The sequence below is a fragment of the Carassius carassius genome, chromosome 18 (genome assembly GCF_963082965.1).
Source record: "Carassius carassius chromosome 18, fCarCar2.1, whole genome shotgun sequence".
Classification (NCBI taxonomy): Eukaryota; Metazoa; Chordata; class Actinopteri; order Cypriniformes; family Cyprinidae; genus Carassius; species Carassius carassius.
The window spans coordinates 29272570-29289824 of NC_081772.1; the positions used below are offsets into that span (position 1 = coordinate 29272570).

General features: G+C 51.3%; 21 non-coding genes across 21 annotated transcripts; all 21 read left to right on the forward strand.

Annotated features, from left to right (window-relative positions):
- The first annotated feature begins 149 nt into the window (after positions 1 to 149).
- On the forward strand, positions 150 to 231 carry trnas-aga (transfer RNA serine (anticodon AGA)). The gene has a single exon. It is a non-coding gene; the product is annotated as a tRNA-Ser (tRNA).
- Positions 232 to 588: 357 nt separating this feature from the next.
- Positions 589 to 670, forward strand: trnas-uga (transfer RNA serine (anticodon UGA)). Its single transcript has one exon. It is a non-coding gene; the product is annotated as a tRNA-Ser (tRNA).
- A 177-nt stretch (positions 671 to 847) lies between these two features.
- On the forward strand, positions 848 to 920 carry trnak-uuu (transfer RNA lysine (anticodon UUU)). Its single transcript has one exon. It is a non-coding gene; the product is annotated as a tRNA-Lys (tRNA).
- Positions 921 to 2497: 1577 nt separating this feature from the next.
- trnas-aga (transfer RNA serine (anticodon AGA)) lies at positions 2498 to 2579 on the forward strand. The gene has a single exon. It is a non-coding gene; the product is annotated as a tRNA-Ser (tRNA).
- A 373-nt stretch (positions 2580 to 2952) lies between these two features.
- trnas-uga (transfer RNA serine (anticodon UGA)) lies at positions 2953 to 3034 on the forward strand. Its single transcript has one exon. It is a non-coding gene; the product is annotated as a tRNA-Ser (tRNA).
- Positions 3035 to 3212: 178 nt separating this feature from the next.
- Positions 3213 to 3285, forward strand: trnak-uuu (transfer RNA lysine (anticodon UUU)). The gene has a single exon. It is a non-coding gene; the product is annotated as a tRNA-Lys (tRNA).
- A 1025-nt stretch (positions 3286 to 4310) lies between these two features.
- Positions 4311 to 4392, forward strand: trnas-aga (transfer RNA serine (anticodon AGA)). Its single transcript has one exon. It is a non-coding gene; the product is annotated as a tRNA-Ser (tRNA).
- Positions 4393 to 5003: 611 nt separating this feature from the next.
- trnak-uuu (transfer RNA lysine (anticodon UUU)) lies at positions 5004 to 5076 on the forward strand. The gene has a single exon. It is a non-coding gene; the product is annotated as a tRNA-Lys (tRNA).
- A 612-nt stretch (positions 5077 to 5688) lies between these two features.
- trnas-aga (transfer RNA serine (anticodon AGA)) lies at positions 5689 to 5770 on the forward strand. Its single transcript has one exon. It is a non-coding gene; the product is annotated as a tRNA-Ser (tRNA).
- Positions 5771 to 6381: 611 nt separating this feature from the next.
- trnak-uuu (transfer RNA lysine (anticodon UUU)) lies at positions 6382 to 6454 on the forward strand. The gene has a single exon. It is a non-coding gene; the product is annotated as a tRNA-Lys (tRNA).
- A 612-nt stretch (positions 6455 to 7066) lies between these two features.
- On the forward strand, positions 7067 to 7148 carry trnas-aga (transfer RNA serine (anticodon AGA)). The gene has a single exon. It is a non-coding gene; the product is annotated as a tRNA-Ser (tRNA).
- A 1910-nt stretch (positions 7149 to 9058) lies between these two features.
- On the forward strand, positions 9059 to 9140 carry trnas-aga (transfer RNA serine (anticodon AGA)). Its single transcript has one exon. It is a non-coding gene; the product is annotated as a tRNA-Ser (tRNA).
- Positions 9141 to 9513: 373 nt separating this feature from the next.
- On the forward strand, positions 9514 to 9595 carry trnas-uga (transfer RNA serine (anticodon UGA)). Its single transcript has one exon. It is a non-coding gene; the product is annotated as a tRNA-Ser (tRNA).
- A 178-nt stretch (positions 9596 to 9773) lies between these two features.
- On the forward strand, positions 9774 to 9846 carry trnak-uuu (transfer RNA lysine (anticodon UUU)). The gene has a single exon. It is a non-coding gene; the product is annotated as a tRNA-Lys (tRNA).
- Positions 9847 to 10871: 1025 nt separating this feature from the next.
- trnas-aga (transfer RNA serine (anticodon AGA)) lies at positions 10872 to 10953 on the forward strand. Its single transcript has one exon. It is a non-coding gene; the product is annotated as a tRNA-Ser (tRNA).
- A 148-nt stretch (positions 10954 to 11101) lies between these two features.
- On the forward strand, positions 11102 to 11173 carry trnah-gug (transfer RNA histidin (anticodon GUG)). Its single transcript has one exon. It is a non-coding gene; the product is annotated as a tRNA-His (tRNA).
- Positions 11174 to 11558: 385 nt separating this feature from the next.
- trnak-uuu (transfer RNA lysine (anticodon UUU)) lies at positions 11559 to 11631 on the forward strand. The gene has a single exon. It is a non-coding gene; the product is annotated as a tRNA-Lys (tRNA).
- A 612-nt stretch (positions 11632 to 12243) lies between these two features.
- trnas-aga (transfer RNA serine (anticodon AGA)) lies at positions 12244 to 12325 on the forward strand. The gene has a single exon. It is a non-coding gene; the product is annotated as a tRNA-Ser (tRNA).
- Positions 12326 to 12936: 611 nt separating this feature from the next.
- On the forward strand, positions 12937 to 13009 carry trnak-uuu (transfer RNA lysine (anticodon UUU)). The gene has a single exon. It is a non-coding gene; the product is annotated as a tRNA-Lys (tRNA).
- Positions 13010 to 14054: 1045 nt separating this feature from the next.
- trnas-uga (transfer RNA serine (anticodon UGA)) lies at positions 14055 to 14136 on the forward strand. Its single transcript has one exon. It is a non-coding gene; the product is annotated as a tRNA-Ser (tRNA).
- A 1910-nt stretch (positions 14137 to 16046) lies between these two features.
- On the forward strand, positions 16047 to 16128 carry trnas-uga (transfer RNA serine (anticodon UGA)). Its single transcript has one exon. It is a non-coding gene; the product is annotated as a tRNA-Ser (tRNA).
- Positions 16129 to 17255: the final 1127 nt, after the last annotated feature.

Below are 17255 nucleotides of genomic sequence, written 5' to 3' on the forward strand. Positions count from 1 at the left end.
TGGCAGCCTGATTTCTCCTCAGTGGGACCGCTGTTTTACCCGCTTGCAGGGCTAGCTTGCATTCTCCGCTTGCTGACTGAGCTGGGTTGGTTGCAAGTAGGTCAGACAGCAGTGTTGGACACAAACTGAGCAGATATTGGTCCACTCCCGTAGTCGTGGCCGAGTGGTTAAGGCGATGGACTAGAAATCCATTGGGGTCTCCCCGCGCAGGTTCGAATCCTGCCGACTACGCTGTTTGCTGAAGGCCATGAGGCAAAGCATCCATGCATTTTTCACGGTCCTCGCACTTATTTGCGAAATGTCCAGTCCCTCTTCGATGGACAAACACGCCGCTGCTGCTTCTTGTATCCGGGCTCCAGGGGTTGTCTTGGTTGAGCCAGTGGCACGCCGTGATCGTATAGTGGTTAGTACTCTGCGTTGTGGCTGCAGCAACCCCGGTTCAAATCCGCGTCACGGCAACCCTTTGCCGTTGAGTATACGGGAAGGTTTAAATTTTTTACCACCTCATCTTTCTGCGTGATTTTGTTTCTGAAGCTTGGCCTGTGCAGGGCGCCACCAGACAAGGGCGCTTGCTTTTTAACATTAGCCGTAGTCGTGGCCGAGAGGTCAAGGCGATGGACTTGAAATCCATTGGGGTCTCCCCACGCAGGTTCGAACTCTGCCGACTACGGGAGGGATTTGCAGTATTGCTTTAGATTTCTGTGACGTAATTGTGCCTTCTATTGTCCTTCGCTCTCTGTGCCATAACTGCTTCTAGCTTTCATCCTCGTGACACCTGCGTCTCTTCTGGGCAGCTTGTTGTAAAACTGCTGCTTTATAAAAGGTGAGAAGCCAGTTCTCCACAAGAGCCCGGATAGCTCAGTCGGTAGAGCATCAGACTTTTAATCTGAGGGTCCAGGGTTCAAGTCCCTGTTCGGGTGAAGGTCTGTCTGATTTTGGCGGAGTCACCTTGCTATCACTACGGTCAATCTCTTCTTCTGAATCTGTACCGGAGCGGTGTTCCTTCCTGCTCCAGGGTATCAGTGCACCTCCCTTGTTTGGCACACCTGATTCTGATGGTCAGCTCGTTAGGAAAGCGCGCTCACAGAGTGAGTAGAATAAGACAGACCTCCGAATTGTGCAGTGCTGTCGGTCCCCAGGCCCAGCACTGAAAAACGTCATTACATAGGATGAGACATGGCAGCCTGATTTCTCTTAGAGCGATGTTCCTTCCTTCTCCAGGGGGTCAGTGCATCTTCCTTGTTCGGCACACATGATTCTGATGGTCAGCCCTTTAGGAAAGAGTGCTCACGGAGTGAGTAGAATAAGACAGACCTCCCATTTGTGCAGTGCTGTCGGTCCCCAGGGCCAGTACTGAAAAAGCCCATTACATAGGATGAGACATGGCAGCCTGATTTCTCCTCAGTGGGACTGCTGTTTTAGCCACTTCAAGGGCTAGCTTACAATCTCGGCTTGCTAGGTTGCAAGTAGGTCAGGCAGCAGTGTTACACACAACATGGCAGAAGGTGGTCTGCTTAATTCAAGTCCCTGTTTGGGCGAAGGTCAGTCTTCTTTTTGTAGGCCTCAGCTTGCTATCACTACGGTCCATCTCTTCTGCTGACTCTGTACTAGAGCGATGTTCCTTCCTGCTCCCGGGGATCAGTGCATCTCCCTTGTTCGGCACACCTGATTCTGATCGTCAGCCCTTTAGGAAAGAGTGCTCACAGAGTGAGTAGAATAAGACAGATTTCCCAATTGTGCAGTGCTGTCGGTCCCCAGGGCCAGTACTGAAAAACATCATTACATAGGATGAGACATGGCAGCCTGATTTCTCTTAGAGCGATGTTCCTTCCTTCTCCAGGGGGTCAGTGCATCTTCCTTGTTCGGCACACATGATTCTGATGGTCAGCCCTTTAGGAAAGAGTGCTCACGGAGTGAGTAGAATAAGACAGACCTCCCATGTGGGGAGTCGTGGCCTAATGGTTAGAGAGTCGGACTCCCAATCGGAAAGGTTGTGAGTTCGAGTCCCAGGCCGGCAGGAATTGTGGGTGGGGGGAGTGCATGTACAGTTCTCTCTCCACCTTCAATACCACGACTTAGGTTCCCTTGAGCAAGGCATTGAACCCCCAACTGCTCCCCGGGCGCCGCAGCATAAATGGCTGCCCACTGCTCCGGGTGTGTGCTCACAGTGTGTGTGTGTTAACTGCTCTGTGTGTGTGCCTTTCGGATGGGTTAAATGCAGAGCACAAATTCTGAGTATGGGTCACCATACTTGGCTGAATGTCACTTCACTCACTCATTAACCATTTGTGCAGTGCTGTCGGTCCCCAGGGCCAGTACTGAAAAACCCCATTACATAGAATGAGACATGGCAGCCTGATTTCTCCTCAGTGGGACCGCTGTTTTACCCGCTTGCAGGGCTAGCTTGCATTCTCCGCTTGCTGACTGAGCTGGGTTGGTTGCAAGTAGGTCAGGCAGCAGTGTTGGACACAAACTGAGCAGAAATTGGTCCACTCCTGTAGTCGTGGCCGAGTGGTTAAGGCGATGGACTAGAAATCCATTGGGGTCTCCCCGCGCAGGTTCGAATCCTGCTGACTACGCTTTTTGCTGAAGGCCATGAGGCAAAGCATCCATGCATTTTTCACGGTCCTCGCACTTATTTGCGAAATGTCCAGTCCCTCTTCGATGGACAAACACGCCGCTGCTGCTTCTTGTATCCGGGCTCCAGGGGTTGTCTTGGTTGAGCCAGTGGCACGCCGTGATTGTATAGTGGTTAGTACTCTGCGTTGTGGCTGCAGCAACCCCGGTTCGAATCCGCGTCACGGCAACCCTTTGCCGTTGAGTATACGGGAAGGTTGAAATTTTTTACCACCTCATCTTTCTGCGTGATTTTGTTTCTGAAGCTTGGCCTGTGCAGGGCGCCACCAGACAAGGGCGCCACCAGACAAGGGCGCTTGCTTTTTAACATTAGGCGTAGTCGTGGCCGAGAGGTTAAGGCGATGGACTTGAAATCCATTGGGGTCTCCCCGCGCAGGTTCGAACTCTGCCGACTACGGGAGGGATTTGCAGTATTGCTTTAGATTTTTGTGACGGTAATTGTGCCTTCTATTGTCCTTCGCTCTCTGTGCCATAACTGCTTCTAGCTTTCATCCTCGTGACACCTGCGTCTCTTCTGGGCAGCTTGTTGTAAAACTGCTGCTTTATAAAACGTGAGAAGCCAGTTCTCCACAAGAGCCCGGATAGCTCAGTCGGTAGAGCATCAGACTTTTAATCTGAGGGTCTAGGGTTCAAGTCCCTGTTCGGGTGAAGGTCTGTCTGCTTTTGGCGGAGTCACCTTGCTATCACTACGGTCCATCTCTTCTTCTGAATCTGTACCGGAGCGGTGTTCCTTCCTGCTTCAGGGTATCAGTGCACCTCCCTTGTTTGGCACACCTGATTCTGATGGTCAGCTCGTTAGGAAAGCGCGCTCACAGAGTGAGTAGAATAAGACAGACCTCCGAATTGTGCAGTGCTGTCGGTCCCCAGGCCCAGCACTGAAAAACGTCATAACATAGGATGAGACATGGCAGCCTGATTTCTCTTAGAGCGATGTTCCTTCCTTCTCCAGGGGGTCAGTGCATCTTCCTTGTTCGGCACACATGATCCTGATGGTCAGCCCTTTAGGAAAGAGTGCTCACGGAGTGAGTAGAATAAGACAGACCTCCCATTTGTGCAGTGCTGTCGGTCCCCAGGGCCAGTACTGAAAAAGCCCATTACATAGGATGAGACATGGCAGCCTGATTTCTCCTCAGTGGGACTGCTGTTTTAGCCACTTCAAGGGCTAGCTTACAATCTCGGCTTGCTAGGTTGCAAGTAGGTCAGGCAGCAGTGTTACACACAACATGGCAGAAGGTGGTCTGCTTAATTCAAGTCCCTGTTTGGGCGAAGGTCAGTCTTCTTTTTGTAGGCCTCAGCTTGCTATCACTATGGTCCATCTCTTCTGCTGACTCTGTACTAGAGCGATGTTCCTTCCTGCTCCCGGGGATCAGTGCATCTCCCTTGTTTGGCACACCTGATTCTGATCGTCAGCCCTTTAGGAAAGAGTGCTCACAGAGTGAGTAGAATAAGACAGACTTCCCAATTGTGCAGTGCTGTCGGTCCCCAGGGCCAGTACTGAAAAACGCCATTACATAGGATGAGACATGGCAGCCTGATTTCTCCTCAGTGGGACCGCTGTTTTACCCGCTTGCAGGGCTAGCTTGCAATCTCCGCTTGCTGACTGAGCTGGGTTGGTTGCAAGTAGGTCAGACAGCAGTGTTGGACACAAACTGAGCAGAAATTGGTTTACTACCATAGTCGTGGCTGAGTGGTTAAGGCGATGGACTAGAAATCCATTGGGGTTTCCCCGCGCAGGTTTGAATCCTGCCGACTACGCTGAAGGCCATGAGGCAAAGCATCCATGCATTTTTCACGGTCATCGCACTTATTTGCGAAATGTCCAGTCTCTCTTCGATGGACAAACACGCCGCTGCTGCTTCTTGTATCCGGGCTCCAGGGGCTGTCTTGGGTGAGCCAGTGGCACGCCGTGATCGTATAGTGCTTAGTACTCTGCGTTGTGGCCGCAGCAACCCCGGTTTGAATCCGGGTCACGGCAACCCTTTGCCGTTGATTATACGGGAAGGTTGAACATTTTTTACCACCTCATCTTTCTGCGTGATTTTGTTTCTGAAGCTTGGCCTGTGCAGGGCGCCACCAGACAAGGGTGCTTGCTTTTTAACATTAGCCGTAGTCGTGGCCGAGAGGTTAAGGCGATGGACTTGAAATCCATTGGGGTCTCCCCACGCAGGTTCGAACTCTGCTGACGACGGGAGGGATTTGCAGTATTGCTTTAGATTTCTGTGACGGTAATTGTGCCTTCTATTGTCCTTCGCTCTCTGTGCCATAACTGCTTCTAGCTTTCATCCTCGTGACACCTGCGTCTCTTCTGGGCAGCTTGTTGTAAAACTGCTGCTTTATAAAAGGTGAGAAGCCAGTTCTCCACAAGAGCCCGGATAGCTCAGTCGGTAGAGCATCAGACTTTTAATCTGAGGGTCCAGGGTTCAATTCCCTGTTCGGGTGAAGGTCTGTCTGCTTTTGGCGGAGTCACCTTGCTATCACTACGGTCCATCTCTTCTTCTGAATCTGTACCGGAGCGGTGTTCCTTCCTGCTCCAGGGTATCAGTGCACCTCCCTTGTTTGGCACACCTGATTCTGATGGTCAGCTCGTTAGGAAAGCGCTCTCACAGAGTGAGTAGAATAAGACAGACCTCCGAATTGTGCAGTGCTGTCGGTCCCCAGGCCCAGCACTGAAAAACGTCATTACATAGGATGAGACATGGCAGCCTGATTTCTCTTAGAGCGATGTTCCTTCCTTCTCCAGGGGGTCAGTGCATCTTCCTTGTTCGGCACACATGATTCTGATGGTCAGCCCTTTAGGAAAGAGTGCTCACGGAGTGAGTAGAATAAGACAGACATCCCAATTGTGCAGTGCTGTCGGTCCCCAGGGCCAGTACTGAAAAACCCCATTACATAGGATGAGACATGGCAGCCTGATTTCTCCTCAGTGGGACCGCTGTTTTACCCGCTTGCAGGGCTAGCTTGCAATCTCCGCTTGCTGACTGAGCTGGGTTGGTTGCAAGTAGGTCAGACAGCAGTGTTGGACACAAACTGAGCAGAAATTGGTTTACTACCATAGTCGTGGCTGAGTGGTTAAGGCGATGGACTAGAAATCCATTGGGGTTTCCCCGCGCAGGTTTGAATCCTGCCGACTACGCTGAAGGCCATGAGGCAAAGCATCCATGCATTTTTCACGGTCCTCGCACTTATTTGCTAAATGTCCAGTCTCTCTTCGATGGACAAACACGCCGCTGCTGCTTCTTGTATCCGGGCTCCAGGGGTTGTCTTGGGTGAGCCAGTGGCACGCCGTGATCGTATAGTGGTTAGTACTCTGCGTTGTGGCCGAAGCAACCCCGGTTCGAATACGGGTCACGGCAACCCTTTGCCGTTGATTATACGGGAAGGTTGAACATTTTTTACCACCTCATCTTTCTGCGTGATTTTGTTTCTGAAGCTTGGCCTGTGCAGGGCGCCACCAGACAAGGGTGCTTGCTTTTTAACATTAGCCGTAGTCGTGGCCGAGAGGTTAAGGCGATGGACTTGAAATCCATTGGGGTCTCCCCACGCAGGTTCGAACTCTGCTGACTACGGGAGGGATTTGCAGTATTGCTTTAGATTTCTGTGACGGTAATTGTGCCTTCTATTGTCCTTCGCTCTCTGTGCCATAACTGCTTCTAGCTTTCATCCTCGTGACACCTGCGTCTCTTCTGGGCAGCTTGTTGTAAAACTGCTGCTTTATAAAAGGTGAGAAGCCAGTTCTCCACAAGAGCCCGGATAGCTCAGTTGGTAGAGCATTAGACTTTTAATCTGAGGGTCCAGGGTTCAAGTCCCTGTTCGGGTGAAGGTCTGTCTGCTTTTGGCGGAGTCACCTTGCTATCACTACGGTCCATCTCTTCTTCTGAATCTGTACCGGAGCGGTGTTCCTTCCTGCTCCAGGGTATCAGTGCACCTCCCTTGTTTGGCACACCTGATTCTGATGGTCAGCTCGTTAGGAAAGCGCGCTCACAGAGTGAGTAGAATAAGACAGACCTCCGAATTGTGCAGTGCTGTCGGTCCCCAGGCCCAGCACTGAAAAACGTCATTATATAGGATGAGACATGGCAGCCTGATTTCTCTTAGAGCGATGTTCCTTCCTTCTCCAGGGGGTCAGTGCATCTTCCTTGTTCGGCACACATGATTCTGATGGTCAGCCCTTTAGGAAAGAGTGCTCACGGAGTGAGTAGAATAAGACAGACTTCCCAATTGTGCAGTGCTGTCGGTCCCCAGGGCCAGTACTGAAAAACCCCATTACATAGGATGAGACATGGCAGCCTGATTTCTCCTCAGTGGGACCGCTGTTTTACCCGCTTGCAGGGCTAGCTTGCAATCTCCGCTTGCTGACTGAGCTGGGTTGGTTGCAAGTAGGTCAGACAGCAGTGTTGGACACAAACTGAGCAGAAATTGGTTTACTACCATAGTCGTGGCTGAGTGGTTAAGGCGATGGACTAGAAATCCATTGGGGTTTCCCCGCGCAGGTTTGAATCCTGCCGACTACGCTGAAGGCCATGAGGCAAAGCATCCATGCATTTTTCACGGTCCTCGCACTTATTTGCGAAATGTCCAGTCTCTCTTCGATGGACAAATACGCCGCTGCTGCTTCTTGTATCCGGGCTCCAGGGGCTGTCTTGGGTGAGCCAGTGGCACGCCGTGATCGTATAGTGGTTAGTACTCTGCGTTGTGGCCGAAGCAACCCCGGTTCGAATACGGGTCACGGCAACCCTTTGCCGTTGATTATACGGGAAGGTTGAAAATTTTTTACCACCTCATCTTCCTGCGTGATTTTGTTTCTGAAGCTTGGCCTGTGCAGGGCGCCACCAGACAAGTGTGCTTGCTTTTTAACATTAGCCGTAGTCGTGTCCGAGAGGTTAAGGCGATGGACTTGAAATCCATTGGGGTCTCCCCACGCAGGTTCGAACTCTGCCGACTACGGGAGGGATTTGCAGTATTGCTTTAGATTTCTGTGACGGTAATTGTGCCTTCTATTGTCCTTCGCTCTCTGTGCCATAACTGCTTCTAGCTTTCATCCTCGTGACACCTGCGTCTCTTCTGGGCAGCTTGTTGTAAAACTGCTGCTTTATAAAAGGTGAGAAGCCAGTTCTCCACAAGAGCCCGGATAGCTCAGTTGGTAGAGCATCAGACTTTTAATCTGAGGGTCCAGGATTCAAGTCGGGTGAAGGTCTGTCTGCTTTTGGCGGAGTCACCTTGCTATCACTACGGTCCATCTCTTCTTCTGAATCTGTACCGGAGCGGTGTTCCTTCCTGCTCCAGGGTATCAGTGCACCTCCCTTGTTTGGCACACCTGATTCTGATGGTCAGCTCGTTAGGAAAGCGCGCTCACAGAGTGAGTAGAATAAGACAGACCTCCGAATTGTGCAGTGCTGTCGGTCCCCAGGCCCAGCACTGAAAAACGTCATTACATAGGATGAGACATGGCAGCCTGATTTCTCCTCAGTGGGACTGCTGTTTTACCCGCTTACAGGGCTAGCTTGCAATCTCCGCTTGCTAGGTTGCAAGTAGGTCAGGCAGCAATGTGACACACAACAGGGCAGAAGGTAGTCTGCTTAATTCAAGTCCCTGTTTGGGCGAAGGTCAGTCTACTTTTTGGAGGGCTCAGCTTGCTATCACTACGGGTCCATCTCTTCTGCTGACTCTGTATTAGAGCGATGTTCTTTCCTTCTCCCGGGGATCAGTGCATCTCCCTTGTCCGGCACACATGATTCTGATGGTCAGCCCTTTAGGAAAGAGTGCTCACGGAGTGAGTAGAATAAGAAAGACCTCCCATTTGTGCAGTGCTGTCGGTCCCCAGGGCCAGTACTGAAAAACCCCATTACATAGGATGAGACATGGCAGCCTGATTTCTCCTCAGTGGGACTGCTGTTTTAGCTGCATCCAGGGCTAGCTTACAATCTCCGCTTGCTAGCTTGCAAGTAGGTCAGGCAGCAGTGTTACACACAATATGGCAGAAGGTGGTCTGCTTAATTCAAGTCCCTGTTTGGGCGAAGGTCAGTCTTCTTTTTGTAGGCCTCAGCTTGCTATCACTACGGTCCATCTCTTCTGCTGACTCTGTACTAGAGCGATGTTCCTTCCTGCTCCCGGGGATCAGTGCATCTCCCTTGTTCGGCAAACCTGATTCTGATGGTCATCCCTTTAGGAAAGAGTGCTCACAGAGTGAGTAGATTAAGACAGACTTCCCAATTGTGCAGTGCTGTCGGTCCCCAGGGCCAGTACTGAAAAACCCCATTACATAGGATGAGACATGGCAGCCTGATTTCTCCTCAGTGGGACCGCTGTTTTACACGCTTGCAGGGCTAGCTTGCATTCTCCGCTTGCTGACTGAGCTGGGTTGGTTGCAAGTAGGTCAGGCAGCAGTGTTGGACACAAACTGAGCAGAAATTGGTCCACTCCCGTAGTCGTGGACGAGTGGTTAAGGCGATGGACTAGAAATCCATTGGGGTCTCCCCGCGCAGGTTCGAATCCTGCTGACTACGCTTTTTGCTGAAGGCCATGAGGCAAAGCATCCATGCATTTTTCACGGTCCTCGCACTTATTTGCGAAATGTCCAGTCCCTCTTCGATGGACAAACACGCCGCTGCTGCTTCTTGTATCCGGGCTCCAGGGGTTGTCTTGGTTGAGCCAGTGGCACGCCGTGATTGTATAGTGGTTAGTACTCTGCGTTGTGGCTGCAGCAACCCCGGTTCGAATCCGCGTCACGGCAACCCTTTGCCGTTGAGTATACGGGAAGGTTGAAATTTTTTACCACCTCATCTTTCTGCGTGATTTTGTTTCTGAAGCTTGGCCTGTGCAGGGCGCCACCAGACAAGGGCGCCACCAGACAAGGGCGCTTGCTTTTTAACATTAGGCGTAGTCGTGGCCGAGAGGTTAAGGCGATGGACTTGAAATCCATTGGGGTCTCCCCGCGCAGGTTCGAACTCTGCCGACTACGGGAGGGATTTGCAGTATTGCTTTAGATTTTTGTGACGGTAATTGTGCCTTCTATTGTCCTTCGCTCTCTGTGCCATAACTGCTTCTAGCTTTCATCCTCGTGACACCTGCGTCTCTTCTGGGCAGCTTGTTGTAAAACTGCTGCTTTATAAAAGGTGAGAAGCCAGTTCTCCACAAGAGCCCGGATAGCTCAGTCGGTAGAGCATCAGACTTTTAATCTGAGGGTCTAGGGTTCAAGTCCCTGTTCGGGTGAAGGTCTGTCTGCTTTTGGCGGAGTCACCTTGCTATCACTACGGTCCATCTCTTCTTCTGAATCTGTACCGGAGCGGTGTTCCTTCCTGCTTCAGGGTATCAGTGCACCTCCCTTGTTTGGCACACCTGATTCTGATGGTCAGCTCGTTAGGAAAGCGCGCTCACAGAGTGAGTAGAATAAGACAGACCTCCGAATTGTGCAGTGCTGTCGGTCCCCAGGCCCAGCACTGAAAAACGTCATAACATAGGATGAGACATGGCAGCCTGATTTCTCTTAGAGCGATGTTCCTTCCTTCTCCAGGGGGTCAGTGCATCTTCCTTGTTCGGCACACATGATCCTGATGGTCAGCCCTTTAGGAAAGAGTGCTCACGGAGTGAGTAGAATAAGACAGACCTCCCATTTGTGCAGTGCTGTCGGTCCCCAGGGCCAGTACTGAAAAAGCCCATTACATAGGATGAGACATGGCAGCCTGATTTCTCCTCAGTGGGACTGCTGTTTTAGCCACTTCAAGGGCTAGCTTACAATCTCGGCTTGCTAGGTTGCAAGTAGGTCAGGCAGCAGTGTTACACACAACATGGCAGAAGGTGGTCTGCTTAATTCAAGTCCCTGTTTGGGCGAAGGTCAGTCTTCTTTTTGTAGGCCTCAGCTTGCTATCACTATGGTCCATCTCTTCTGCTGACTCTGTACTAGAGCGATGTTCCTTCCTGCTCCCGGGGATCAGTGCATCTCCCTTGTTTGGCACACCTGATTCTGATCGTCAGCCCTTTAGGAAAGAGTGCTCACAGAGTGAGTAGAATAAGACAGACTTCCCAATTGTGCAGTGCTGTCGGTCCCCAGGGCCAGTACTGAAAAACGCCATTACATAGGATGAGACATGGCAGCCTGATTTCTCCTCAGTGGGACCGCTGTTTTACCCGCTTGCAGGGCTAGCTTGCAATCTCCGCTTGCTGACTGAGCTGGGTTGGTTGCAAGTAGGTCAGACAGCAGTGTTGGACACAAACTGAGCAGAAATTGGTTTACTACCATAGTCGTGGCTGAGTGGTTAAGGCGATGGACTAGAAATCCATTGGGGTTTCCCCGCGCAGGTTTGAATCCTGCCGACTACGCTGAAGGCCATGAGGCAAAGCATCCATGCATTTTTCACGGTCATCGCACTTATTTGCGAAATGTCCAGTCTCTCTTCGATGGACAAACACACCGCTGCTGCTTCTTGTATCCGGGCTCCAGGGGCTGTCTTGGGTGAGCCAGTGGCACGCCGTGATCGTATAGTGGTTAGTACTCTGCGTTGTGGCCGCAGCAACCCCGGTTTGAATCCGGGTCACGGCAACCCTTTGCCGTTGATTATACGGGAAGGTTGAACATTTTTTACCACCTCATCTTTCTGCGTGATTTTGTTTCTGAAGCTTGGCCTGTGCAGGGCGCCACCAGACAAGGGTGCTTGCTTTTTAACAGTAGTCGTGGCCGAGAGGTTAAGGCGATGGACTTGAAATCCATTGGGGTCTCCCCACGCAGGTTCGAACTCTGCTGACGACGGGAGGGATTTGCAGTATTGCTTTAGATTTCTGTGACGGTAATTGTGCCTTCTATTGTCCTTCGCTCTCTGTGCCATAACTGCTTCTAGCTTTCATCCTCGTGACACCTGCGTCTCTTCTGGGCAGCTTGTTGTAAAACTGCTGCTTTATAAAAGGTGAGAAGCCAGTTCTCCACAAGAGCCCGGATAGCTCAGTCGGTAGAGCATCAGACTTTTAATCTGAGGGTCCAGGGTTCAATTCCCTGTTCGGGTGAAGGTCTGTCTGCTTTTGGCGGAGTCACCTTGCTATCACTACGGTCCATCTCTTCTTCTGAATCTGTACCGGAGCGGTGTTCCTTCCTGCTCCAGGGTATCAGTGCACCTCCCTTGTTTGGCACACCTGATTCTGATGGTCAGCTCGTTAGGAAAGCGCGCTCACAGAGTGAGTAGAATAAGACAGACCTCCGAATTGTGCAGTGCTGTCGGTCCCCAGGCCCAGCACTGAAAAACGTCATTACATAGGATGAGACATGGCAGCCTGATTTCTCTTAGAGCGATGTTCCTTCCTTCTCCAGGGGGTCAGTGCATCTTCCTTGTTCGGCACACATGATTCTGATGGTCAGCCCTTTAGGAAAGAGTGCTCACGGAGTGAGTAGAATAAGACAGACATCCCAATTGTGCAGTGCTGTCGGTCCCCAGGGCCAGTACTGAAAAACCCCATTACATAGGATGAGACATGGCAGCCTGATTTCTCCTCAGTGGGACCGCTGTTTTACCCGCTTGCAGGGCTAGCTTGCAATCTCCGCTTGCTGACTGAGCTGGGTTGGTTGCAAGTAGGTCAGACAGCAGTGTTGGACACAAACTGAGCAGAAATTGGTTTACTACCATAGTCGTGGCTGAGTGGTTAAGGCGATGGACTAGAAATCCATTGGGGTTTCCCCGCGCAGGTTTGAATCCTGCCGACTACGCTGAAGGCCATGAGGCAAAGCATCCATGCATTTTTCACGGTCCTCGCACTTATTTGCTAAATGTCCAGTCTCTCTTCGATGGACAAACACGCCGCTGCTGCTTCTTGTATCCGGGCTCCAGGGGTTGTCTTGGGTGAGCCAGTGGCACGCCGTGATCGTATAGTGGTTAGTACTCTGCGTTGTGGCCGAAGCAACCCCGGTTCGAATACGGGTCACGGCAACCCTTTGCCGTTGATTATACGGGAAGGTTGAACATTTTTTACCACCTCATCTTTCTGCGTGATTTTGTTTCTGAAGCTTGGCCTGTGCAGGGCGCCACCAGACAAGGGTGCTTGCTTTTTAACATTAGCCGTAGTCGTGGCCGAGAGGTTAAGGCGATGGACTTGAAATCCATTGGGGTCTCCCCACGCAGGTTCGAACTCTGCTGACTACGGGAGGGATTTGCAGTATTGCTTTAGATTTCTGTGACGGTAATTGTGCCTTCTATTGTCCTTCGCTCTCTGTGCCATAACTGCTTCTAGCTTTCATCCTCGTGACACCTGCGTCTCTTCTGGGCAGCTTGTTGTAAAACTGCTGCTTTATAAAAGGTGAGAAGCCAGTTCTCCACAAGAGCCCGGATAGCTCAGTCGGTAGAGCATTAGACTTTTAATCTGAGGGTCCAGGGTTCAAGTCCCTGTTCGGGTGAAGGTCTGTCTGCTTTTGGCGGAGTCACCTTGCTATCACTACGGTCCATCTCTTCTTCTGAATCTGTACCGGAGCGGTGTTCCTTCCTGCTCCAGGGTATCAGTGCACCTCCCTTGTTTGGCACACCTGATTCTGATGGTCAGCTCGTTAGGAAAGCGCGCTCACAGAGTGAGTAGAATAAGACAGACCTCCGAATTGTGCAGTGCTGTCGGTCCCCAGGCCCAGCACTGAAAAACGTCATTACATAGGATGAGACATGGCAGCCTGATTTCTCTTAGAGCGATGTTCCTTCCTTCTCCAGGGGGTCAGTGCATCTTCCTTGTTCGGCACACATGATTCTGATGGTCAGCCCTTTAGGAAAGAGTGCTCACGGAGTGAGTAGAATAAGACAGACTTCCCAATTGTGCAGTGCTGTCGGTCCCCAGGGCCAGTACTGAAAAACCCCATTACATAGGATGAGACATGGCAGCCTGATTTCTCCTCAGTGGGACCGCTGTTTTACCCGCTTGCAGGGCTAGCTTGCAATCTCCGCTTGCTGACTGAGCTGGGTTGGTTGCAAGTAGGTCAGACAGCAGTGTTGGACACAAACTGAGCAGAAATTGGTTTACTACCATAGTCGTGGCTGAGTGGTTAAGGCGATGGACTAGAAATCCATTGGGATTTCCCCGCGCAGGTTTGAATCCTGCCGACTACGCTGAAGGCCATGAGGCAAAGCATCCATGCATTTTTCACGGTCCTCGCACTTATTTGCGAAATGTCCAGTCTCTCTTCGATGGACAAATACGCCGCTGCTGCTTCTTGTATCCTGGCTCCAGGGGCTGTCTTGGGTGAGCCAGTGGCACGCCGTGATCGTATAGTGGTTAGTACTCTGCGTTGTGGCCGAAGCAACCCCGGTTCGAATACGGGTCACGGCAACCCTTTGCCGTTGATTATACGGGAAGGTTGAAAATTTTTTACCACCTCATCTTCCTGCGTGATTTTGTTTCTGAAGCTTGGCCTGTGCAGGGCGCCACCAGACAAGTGTGCTTGCTTTTTAACATTAGCCGTAGTCGTGGCCGAGAGGTTAAGGCGATGGACTTGAAATCCATTGGGGTCTCCCCACGCAGGTTCGAACTCTGCCGACTACGGGAGGGATTTGCAGTATTGCTTTAGATTTCTGTGACGGTAATTGTGCCTTCTATTGTCCTTCGCTCTCTGTGCCATAACTGCTTCTAGCTTTCATCCTCGTGACACCTGCGTCTCTTCTGGGCAGCTTGTTGTAAAACTGCTGCTTTATAAAAGGTGAGAAGCCAGTTCTCCACAAGAGCCCGGATAGCTCAGTTGGTAGAGCATCAGACTTTTAATCTGAGGGTCCAGGATTCAAGTCGGGTGAAGGTCTGTCTGCTTTTGGCGGAGTCACCTTGCTATCACTACGGTCCATCTCTTCTTCTGAATCTGTACCGGAGCGGTGTTCCTTCCTGCTCCAGGGTATCAGTGCACCTCCCTTGTTTGGCACACCTGATTCTGATGGTCAGCTCATTAGGAAAGCGCGCTCACAGAGTGAGTAGAATAAGACAGACCTCCGAATTGTGCAGTGCTGTCGGTCCCCAGGCCCAGCACTGAAAAACGTCATTACATAGGATGAGACATGGCAGCCTGATTTCTCCTCAGTGGGACTGCTGTTTTACCCGCTTACAGGGCTAGCTTGCAATCTCCGCTTGCTAGGTTGCAAGTAGGTCAGGCAGCAATGTGACACACAACAGGGCAGAAGGTAGTCTGCTTAATTCAAGTCCCTGTTTGGGCGAAGGTCAGTCTACTTTTTGGAGGGCTCAGCTTGCTATCACTACGGGTCCATCTCTTCTGCTGACTCTGTATTAGAGCGATGTTCTTTCCTTCTCCCGGGGATCAGTGCATCTCCCTTGTCCGGCACACATGATTCTGATGGTCAGCCCTTTAGGAAAGAGTGCTCACGGAGTGAGTAGAATAAGAAAGACCTCCCATTTGTGCAGTGCTGTCGGTCCCCAGGGCCAGTACTGAAAAACCCCATTACATAGGATGAGACATGGCAGCCTGATTTCTCCTCAGTGGGACTGCTGTTTTAGCTGCATCCAGGGCTAGCTTACAATCTCCGCTTGCTAGCTTGCAAGTAGGTCAGGCAGCAGTGTTACACACAATATGGCAGAAGGTGGTCTGCTTAATTCAAGTCCCTGTTTGGGCGAAGGTCAGTCTTCTTTTTGTAGGCCTCAGCTTGCTATCACTACGGTCCATCTCTTCTGCTGACTCTGTACTAGAGCGATGTTCCTTCCTGCTCCCGGGGATCAGTGCATCTCCCTTGTTCGGCAAACCTGATTCTGATGGTCATCCCTTTAGGAAAGAGTGCTCACAGAGTGAGTAGATTAAGACAGACTTCCCAATTGTGCAGTGCTGTCGGTCCCCAGGGCCAGTACTGAAAAACCCCATTACATAGGATGAGACATGGCAGCCTGATTTCTCCTCAGTGGGACCGCTGTTTTACACGCTTGCAGGGCTAGCTTGCATTCTCCGCTTGCTGACTGAGCTGGGTTGGTTGCAAGTAGGTCAGGCAGCAGTGTTGGACACAAACTGAGCAGAAATTGGTCCACTCCCGTAGTCGTGGACGAGTGGTTAAGGCGATGGACTAGAAATCCATTGGGGTCTCCCCGCGCAGTTTCGAATCCTGCCGACTACGCTGAAGGCCATGAGGCAAAGCATCCATGCATTTTTCACGGTCCTCGCACTTATTTGCGAAATGTCCAGTCCCTCTTCGATGGACAAACACGCCGCTGCTGCTTCTTGTATCCGGGCTCCAGGGGTTGTCTTGGGTGAGCCAGTGGCATGCTGTGATCGTATAGTGGTTAGTACTCTGTGTTGTGGCCGCAGCAACCCTGGTTCGATTCCGGGTCAGGGCAACACTTTGCCCTTGAGTATATGGGAAGGTTGAAAATTTTTTACAACCTCATCTTTCTGCGTGATTTTGTTTCTGAAGCTTGGCCTGTGCAGGGCGCCACCAGACAAGGGCGCTTGCTTTCTAACATTAGGCGTAGTCGTGGCCGAGAGGTTAAGGCGATGGACTTGAAATCCATTGGGGTCTCCCCGCGCAGGTTTGAACTCTGCCGACTACGGGAGGGATTTGCAGTATTGCTTTAGCTTTCTGTGACGGTAATTGTGCCTTCTATGGTCCTTCGCTCTCTGTGCCATAACTGCTTCTAGCATTCATCCTCGTGACACCTGGGTCTCTTCTAGGCAGCTTGTTGTAAAACTGCTGCTTTATAAAAGGTGAGAAGTGAGAAGTACTGAAAAACCCCATTACAAAGGATGAGACATGGCAGCCTGATTTCTCCTCAGTGGGACTGCTGTTTTAGCCACTTCAAGGGCTAGCTTACAATCTCGGCTTGCTAGGTTGCAAGTAGGTCAGGCAGCAGTGTTACACACAACATGGCAGAAGGTGGTCTACTTAATTCAAGTCCCTGTTTGGGCGAAGGTCAGTCTTCTTTTTGTAGGCCTCAGCTTGCTATCACTACGGTCCATCTCTTCTGCTGACTCTGTACTAGAGCGATGTTCCTTCCTGCTCCCGGGGATCAGTGCGTCTCCCTTGTTCGGCAAACCTGATTCTGATGGTCAGCCCTTTAGGAAAGAGTGCTCACAGAGTGAGTAGAATAAGACATAAGATTTTAAAGAGCGCTAGGGGAAGGGCGGTACCGCTGGTGCCACGACCAGGTGCTAAAGGCTTTGGCGGACTCCATCTGCACAGCGATCCAGCTCAGCAAGACCCAGGTAGCCCCCAAACAGACAATCACCTTCATTAGAGCTGGGCAGAAGGAACAATTCCACCGGCCTAGCTCTACGGGGGGGCTCCTCTCCACTGCTCGTGATTGGCAGCTTCAGGTTGACCTTGGAAGGCAGCTTAAGTTCCCAGGCAACATCACAGCCACTTCTCTCCGCCCAGACATGGTGCTAACATCTGAGTCTACCAAGCAAGTGGTTATCCTGGAACTAACTGTCCCCTGGGAAGACCATATTGAAGAGGCCCACGAGCGCAAGAGGGCTAACTACGCAGGGCTCAGCTCGAAGTGCCGGAACAATGGCTGGAAAACTCGCTGCGAGCCAGTCGAGGTCGGGTGCCGAGGCTTCGCTGGCCACTCACTGCTGCGAATTCTCAAACTCCTTGGAGTGAAAGGACTGCAATTGAAAAAAGCCACCGCAAACATCTTAGAGGCCGCAGAAAGGGCTTCTCGGTGGCTGTAGATCC